The sequence below is a fragment of the Ochotona curzoniae genome, unplaced genomic scaffold (assembly GCF_017591425.1).
Source record: "Ochotona curzoniae isolate NIBS_2020 unplaced genomic scaffold, NIBS_Ocur_1.0 scaffold_461, whole genome shotgun sequence".
NCBI lineage: Eukaryota > Metazoa > Chordata > Mammalia > Lagomorpha > Ochotonidae > Ochotona > Ochotona curzoniae.
This window is the reverse complement of record NW_024467120.1, coordinates 10,524,162-10,532,963: the sequence shown is the minus strand read 5'-3', so window position 1 is coordinate 10,532,963 and position 8,802 is coordinate 10,524,162.

The window sequence follows — 8,802 nt, the reverse complement described above, 5'->3', positions numbered from 1 at the left end:
GCCTCTGGGATTAGAACCAGCACCCATATGGGATCCCAGCACATTCACGATGAGGACTTAAAGCTTCTAGGCTACCGCACCGGGCCCCATCAGCATTATTTTTAAAAATCTCAAACATCCTAATGTGTAGAAGGCAACCGTGAAGTACATTGTAGTGACTACCTCAATGGAACACTGCAAAGAATTTCTCTTTAATTAGAAAGTCGGATTCAGATACACTCAGCAGCCAGGTAGAAAGCACAAGATCTGTTTTGTAGCTTATTTTGTTTGCAATTCAGAAGTACCTAGTATCAGCCAGGGTAAAGGCTCACCACCCAACAATTCTAAGTTCAACTATACAATGCTGTGCTCATTCTCAGTGTTGTTCTTCCCAGGGCACTGGTTGGGCACTAAGTCCTCAGTGGACATTTTGAACTAGAATTCCCCAGGCCGAGCATTACACCCGTTGATTTCTAATCAGCACTATCCTTCCGCATTTTTCTTTCTCTCTCTCTCTTTTTTTTAAGATTTATTTATTTTTCATTACAAAGTCAGATATACGAAGAGGAGGAGAGACAGAGAGGAAGATCTTCTGTCCGGTGATTCACTCCCCGAGTGAGCACAATGGCCAGTACTGTGCCGATCCAAAGCCAGGAGCCAGGAACCATTTCCGGGTCTCCCTCACGGGTGCAGGGTCCCAATGCTCTGGGCCGTCCTCGACTGCTTTCCCAGGCCACAAGCAGGGAGCTGGATGGGAAGTGGAGCTGCCGGGTTTAGAACCGGCGCCCATATGGCATCCTGATGCATTCAAGGCGAGGACTTTAGCCGTGAGGCCATGCTGCCTGGCCTCCTTCCACATTTTTCATTTCTCCCAGGATGCCCTGGGAGATCCTGTCTGTGATGTTCATGACATTCTCCTGGTCCACCAATCCCTGGCTTCCATTGTGAAGTTCTCATGGATTACCTGTTCAATAACCGATTGCAGAGTCTAGATCCTAATCTAAAATTTCTATAAATCATCACACTCCATTTTTGAAAGTCACAACTCTGTCTCAGAACACTCCTAGCTTGTGGAATCTCTTTTTCTCCACAGTTTTGCACATTTTACCTTGCCTAATTGTGCAAACCTGCCAATTCTTTGGGTACCTTGGGACATTATTTCCTTGTTGTGCCCTTGTACTCCTGCCACTGGCATTTCAGCTCCAAAGGAAGCTTTGCATTTACCACCGTATTCACTGCTGACGTTGATGTGTGTCCTGCATGACTAGGAGCTCCGGAATTCTCTTAAAGTGAAAGCTTTGTTGAGAGGATTCATATACCACAATATTGACCTGATTGAAGTGCACAAAGTTAGTGGTTTTTAGTATGTTCAAAGTTTTGTAGCCATCACCATTCAACTTTCGGAATGTTTTTATCACTTCGTAATAAGTCCTCATACCTGTTGAGCTGTCCTTCCACACACACTGTCGCACCATTCCCTGGTGTCCGCTAGTGAAACACCCGCCTCTGTGGACTTACTTACTCTGGACATTTCCCATAAATGGAGTCATACAGTATGTTGCCTTCTCGTCTGGTTTCTTTTGCTTAGTATCATGCTGTCACACTCTGTTATGGAAGATAGCCATGCGGTAGAAGATGCCTCATTCCTTGTTTTTATTGCCAAATACGACTCTATAGGATGGCTAGATTACATTCCTTTATCCAAGCTGAAGCTGATGGGAAGTGAGTTTTTGTCTGCCGTGAGTAATACTCCTGTGACATTGTGTGCAGGTTTTCATGTGGGTGTCTATTTTGGGCTCATCTGTGTATATGCCGAAAGGGGGAATAGCAGATCTGTGCGTTATCTTTGAAGAACTGTAAAATTAGTTTTACAGAGATCACATCATTTTACATCCTTGCTAGCAATGTATGAGGGTTCCAAAGTTCTGTATATCCTCACCAACACTTGTCATTTTCTTTTCTTTTAGATTAAATTATTTGTGAGGTAGAGAGTCTCTATTCAATGGTTCATTCTCCAAATGCTGTGTTAGCCCCAACCTGGGCCCTGGTGTCACACGTATCACATATCGGGTATCATAAATCTGGTCAGTTCTGCTGTGCGAGTGGAAAGAACCTGATTACTTGAGTGTCACCATTGCTTTCCAGGATCAGCAGTAGCAGGATGCTGGAGTCAGGAGCCTGAGCCAGAAGTCAATCCCAGCAACCCCGTGTTGGATGCAGGTGTCTTTTTTTTTTTTCTTTTAAAATTTTATTTCTATTGAAAAGTCAGATATACAGAGAGGAGGAGAGACAGAGAGGAAGATCTTCTGTCTGCTGATCTATTCCCCAAGAGGCCACAATGGCTAGAGCTCAGCCAATCCGAAGCCAGGAGCCTCTTCCAAGTCTCCCATGCGGGTACAGGGTCCCAAGGTTTTGGGCCGTCCTCGACCACTTTCCCAGACCACAAGCAGGGAGCTGGATGGGAAGCAGGGCTGCTGGGATTACAACCGGCGGCCATATGGGATCCCGGGTGTGAGCAAGGCAAGGACTTTAGTTGTTAGGCTACTGCACTGGGTCCAGGTGTCTTTTTAATTTTTAAATTATTTATGTATTTAAAAGGCATAGAGAAACAGACTGACCGATTCCAATCTGCTGGCTCACTCAAAATTCCAGTTTGGTTAGGGCTGGGTCAGGCTGAAGCCAGAAGCCATAAACTCAATCCAGTTTCTTACATGGGTGAGAGGGACTCAGCCGCTTGAACCACTACCTACTATTCCCCCCAGGTTTTGCATTAGCAAGAAGCGGGAATCAGAAGCAGAGCTGGGCCTTGGACCTTTGCGCCTTAACTGCTCACCACAGGCCAGATGCCTGCCTCTCTGGGTTGCTGGGAAGCCATGCTTCACTGTGGTATTGGTCGCATTTCCCTGATGGCTGGTGATGTGTAGCATCCATTGTTTCCTGTGCTCATTGGCCATTTGCATATCTTTCTTTGAGAAATGTTTAGTCAGATTTTTTTCCCCTCATTTTGAAAATTAGGCTGTGTATCTTCTTATGTTTGAATTATTCCGGAATTACTAATTCCAGAATTATTTATTTTGGAAATCTTATCAAATTTATAGTCTATAAATATTGTCTCTGAATCTTTGAATTGTGTCTTCATTTTCTTGGCTGTCACTTTTTTTTACAAAACAGGATTTATTTATTTCAAAGGTTCAGTTAGAGAAACAGAGCAAGAATGAGATCCTCCGTCTACTGGTTCACTCCCAGATGGCTGCAATGGCCGATGGTCTCTCACATGTGTGACAGGGGTCCAAGTACATCAGCCATCTTCCACTGCTTTTCTAGGTACAGGATCAGGGAACTGAATCAGAAGTGGAAGTGGAACATACCAAATGAGATGCTGGCATGGCAAGGTGGCGGCTTTATATGCTGTACCACGATGCAGTCCCTCACAGTGTCTTTTGGTGAAATCTATCTTAGCTGTTTTTAATATGGGGTTTGTATTTTTGGTATCCTCTCTAAGAAACCATTACCTGCTTACCCATTTTCTTATACCTTTTTTTTCAGAACCAGTGGCATATGACATTTTTAAGATTTATTGATTTGTTTATCTTTCAACTGCTGAGAGAGAGGGAGGGAGAATCTTTCACCTGCTTTTTGCTATCCAGATGGTATAATGGCCAGGCTGGACCAGGACCAGAAGCTTCATCAACATTTCCCATGTTAGTGATATTTGGGCCATCTTCTACCATGTTTCCCAGGCCTTTATCAGGGAACTATACTGAAAGTGGAGTAGCCGGAACATGAACTGGCAACCATTTGGGATGCCAGCATCACAGGTGGTGGCTTTACCTATGTGCCACAACACTACTCCCTTCTCACCAGGTTTTATGGTTTTAGCTCTTGAATTTTGATCTCTAATCCATTTTGAGTTAGGGTGGTAGTTTTTTTTCCCAAAGAGTTACACAGAGAGGAGAGATCATCTCCCATTCATTGGTTCACTCCCCAAGAGGCGACAACAGCCGGGGTTGGGCCAGACCATTGCCAGGAGCTTTAAGCTTTCTCCGGGTCTCTCACATGGGTACTGAGACCCATGCACTTGGGCCATCATCCACAGATTTCCTAGGTACAATAGCAGGGAGCTGGATTGGAGCAGAGCAGCCAGCATTCGAATAGTCACCCATGTGGGATGCTGGTGTTGCTCAGCCTGCTACACCACAGTGCAGACCCTGTGAATTAATTTTTATGTGTAGAATATCATAGAACTTTGTTCTTTTACATGTGGACATCCAGTAGTCTCAGCACCAGTTTTCGAAAGATGGTTTTTGCCTCCTGGAATACTTGACAAAAACCACTTGGCTGTGATTGTAAGGGTTTGTATGAAGACTTTCATGTCTGTTCCCTTGATCTATATGTCTGTACTTCTGCCAGAGTCATCCATAACAGTATCAATGACTGTACTTTGTAGTACATTTTTGAAATCGGGAGATGTGAGTCTTCCAGCACTGTCCTTTTGGCTTTTGTATGAATTTTAGGATCACCTCATATTTCTGCAAAAGGGAGCTGGGATTCTACACTGAATCTGTAGATCAGTTTTGGAGATGCTTCTATCTTATCAATGTTAAAGTTTCAAAGTCATCAATATGATGAGATGAGAGAGAATCTTCAGTCTACTGGTTTACCTTCCAAATGGCTACCACTGCCAGGGTTGTGCCAGGCCGAACATAGGAGCCAAGAGCTTCTTCCAGGTCTCCCTGTGGTTGCAGGGTCCCAAGGACTTGTCCCATCCTCCACTGCTTTCCCAGGCATATTAGCAGGGTTAGGTTCAGAAGTGGAGCGGCTGGACTTTGAACTGGCATCCAGAACTGAGATAGATGCTTGCTATGCCACAGCAGTGTCCCCACTCCTTAGCATACTTCTTATATCTCCTATATGATCTTTGCGCTTAAGGAATTGTTGGCAGGTCCATCCATCTGCAACCAGATGCTGTAAAGATAGTCCTGCTGCATTTACTTTTTTTGTTTTTTTAATTTTAAAGCTTTGCATTTCACATTTAGGCTTATAGTACATGTCAAATGTATTTCATATACTGTACTAACGTGAGATTCTTAGTTCTGACATTTACAGCTTTCATAGTGCTCGTGGTTGAAGTGTGAAAGGAAAGCAGGACCTATTCCAGCTGAGTGGGACTGTTGAGTAGGGCAGGACCATATGACCACTGCCCTTGGTCCTGTTTCACCCCCATTGCACTGCACAGAGAAGAAAGTCAGGAGGGAATAGCAATTCACTTCTGCGATGCTTTGAATGTTGGTTCTCGACTTAGCCCCCAAAGACTTGTATTAATGTTACCGAGAGGATGGAAACTTAACCTGATTAGGGTGTTAGTAGCAGCACCTTTGGGAAGTGATTAGATGGGATTAAGGTGGAACCCTGCAATTAAATCCTGCTGGCTTTTCTAGAAAACTATACCTGCTTCCTGGTTTTTGCTATGTGATGCTCTATGCTACCTAAAGACCCTGTCATCCAGAACACCACCGCCCCCCCCAGGTTGAATCTGTGAGGCCTGCCCCTTCTTGACGCATAAACCCACAGAACTGTGAATTAAAATAAACCTCTGCTTTATTAAGCCAGAGTACCTCAGATATTTTGTTGTAGAAATGAAAAACTAATAAAACTTGTGGTTTCACAATCTCACTTGGCTGTCTTTCGGTGGCAGCGTGAGTTGCACCCAGAACTTAATCACAGGGAAGTCTTGGAAGTGCAGTTTTTATCTTTTCACTCCCTGCCTTGTGGGGGTAAGGGTAAGGGATGCGGGAAGGTGTGGGGTGGATTCTGATCATCAAGATCCTAACTCAAGCTCCCTCTACTTACCAGTTCTATGTACTGTTTGCTGCAGACAGAGAGCGCTCCCACCTGCTGGTTCAGTCCCCAGATTCCTGCAGTGACCAGGGCTTGATCCTCAAAATCAATTGAGATTTCTTGTGTGAGTGGAAGCAACCCAATCACTAGAACCATCACTGCTGCCTCAGGTGTCCACACACAGGAAGCTGCAGTTTGGGAACTGAATCTGAATATCAAACCGTGACCTCTGGAGTAGGACATAGGCCAAATACCTGCTGTTTTAGAACCTTTAAAGAGAGACAAACCCCATCTCTCCTGTCCTCTCCTGTTCAGATTATTTACTCAAGCAATTCCCACCCCCTTCCTTTTGTCATTCCCTCGGTGGCTGTGAATGGCGGCCATCTGCTGATGCCATCAAGTATGTCTTGGCTGCATGGAGCCATGCTTCCCCAGTGGCTGCTCAGCAGCTGAGCACGAGCCTTTTGCATGAGTTCCTGTTTCTAACTGTGGCACTCACATACTTCTGGATATTCAGTCATCCTGGACCTTAACCTGGTTTCATGACTTATTCTTATCTATCAGCAAATTCCATAAGCTTCACTTATCTTCAAAGTACAACACGTAATCTGCCTCCTAGGGATGGTGTTATAGTACAGGGAGTTCCTTTGCCACTTATGATGCTAGCATCCCATGTCACAGGACCAGTTCAGTTCTGGCTGCTCTGCTTCCAGTCATCTCCATGCTCATGTGTCTGGGAAAGCAGCAGAAGACAACCAAGTACTTGGGTGCTTGCCACTCATGCAAGAGACCATAATGGAACTCCTGGCTCCTGGCTTTTACCACCATTTTGGAAATGAACCAGCAGATGGAAGACTTTCTTTCTGTGCCATTCTGTCTTTCAAATATATATCATTGAAGTCAGCACTCATTGAGAGCCAGGACAGGCTTTAGGCCAGGCTGGGTAGGACTGCAACATATGCCAGTTCACGTGAAGGCTGGGTGTGCCAGGCTGGGCTAGGCTGCTACATCCACCAGCAAGAGCTGGAACTCAAGGTGGGCCAGGTTAAAGCAGGCTTTAGTGTCTGCTGGCAAATGCTGAGACTGGTGGAAGGCAGTCTCAGACTGGGCTGCGGCACCTGCTGGCACGTGCAAGATCTGAGGCTGGGAGTGAATCTGGTAGGGGAACTTCAGGGACTCCCTTACTAAGCTGTGGCTTCCACTGGAAAGTGTGAGAGCTGGGGCTGGGAATGGGCCAGTTTAGGGGCAGGCCAAACTGGGCTATGCTATTGTACCTGGTGGCATGAATGAGAGCCAGATTGAGTAAGGGCCAGCCAAGCTAGACCACAGCACCAGCTGGTAAGTGCCAGAACTGGGTGTCAGTCATGTCAGGCTGGAACACAGTACTCCCTGGCAGGCACAAGATCCAGGGCTGGGTACACTCCCCTGCAAGGCTGCACCTCCTGCTGGTGAGCATAGAACCATGGCTGTGTATGGGGCAAGTAGATAAGCTGATACATCCATCAGCATACGTGAGGGCTAGGTCTGGGGATAAGTTGGGCTGAACTAAGATGTGGCACCCAAAAGTGTACATGAGAGCTGTTTGGGATGTGGGGTGGATTGGTCTGGGCTAAGCAACAGCAGAAGCTGGCATTCATGAAAACCAGGGCTTGGGGTGGGCCTGGTGGGAGTTACTGGGGGTTGCCCAAACTAGGCCACAGCACCTGCTGGTGTGCATAAGGTTTGGGTTTGTTGTGGGCTATCTGGGGCAGGCCATAATACCTGTCAGTGTGATTGAGACATGGGGCTAAGGCAGCACTGACCAAGTTGCATTCATTGGTATGTGCATTGGCTGGTACAAGTGACAGACCCTGCACTGGCTGGTGCCATAAGAGTCAAGTCTGAGGTCATCGTAGGGAAGGTTTCTTGGAGAACTCCCCAACTGGACCACTGGATTCAGACCCTGGCCACAGGGAAGATCACACGATGTGTAGTCCGACCTTGAAGTGCATGCATCAGGACTGGGTGTCCTCAGTTGCTGATGGCCTGTGTAGTGGACAGCGTGCACAGTTGCACATAAGGGATATGATGGCCAGCTCATCTAGGTCAGCAGAAGATATTAAGTGCCTTGTCAGAGGATGGAACAAAAACAGATTGTACAGTTTCTGGCCAAGCTTTGCAACATGTGCCTGGATTTTTGGACACATTAAGGTGGATTTAGTCAGCCAATATACCTTGGAAAGGTTTTCTCAGTCCTAGTGCAACAAAGCCAACAATGTTTCAGAACTATCAAAACCACCCAAGTAACACCCTCAGAACACTTCCCCACACCAGCGTCTCTAAGGTGTCGTCAAAGGACCATCTGTTATCTTTGGGTGCTGATGTAGTTTGACAGCAAAGAGCAGCCCTTTCCCCTTCTTTCCTAGCAGACATAGGAGAAAAAAAAAAGACTGAAACATTTGTCCCACCCGCTCTCCTCCATACCTGACCCTCCTCACCCTGATCAGTGACCCACATGGGCATGCATCCCTCTCTACTATGGAAACTGTGTTAAAATTAAGAAAAATAATAAAACAAATTTTAAAAAACAATTAAAAAAATCACTCATATGGGATGGCAGCATTGTAAGTGGCTTAACAGACAGTGCTTCAGTGCTGGTATCAAATAAATCTTTTCTTTAAAGATGTATTTTTTATTTGAAAGGCAGAGTTACAATCAGAGACAGACAGATAAGGATGTCTTCCATCCACTGATTCACTCCCTAAATAACTGCAAAGGTCAGAATGGGTCAGTCTGAAGTCTGGAATCGGGTTTCCTCCAGGTCTTCCACATGAGTATAGGGGCCCAAGGACTTGGGCCATCCTCTGCTGCTTTCCCAGGCCATTAACAGGGAGCTGGGTCGGAAGTGTAGCAGCCAGGACTTGAACCTGTGCCCATATGGGATGCTGGTGCCACAGACAGAGGCTTAACCTACTATGCCATGGTCCTGGCCCCCAAATCAATCTT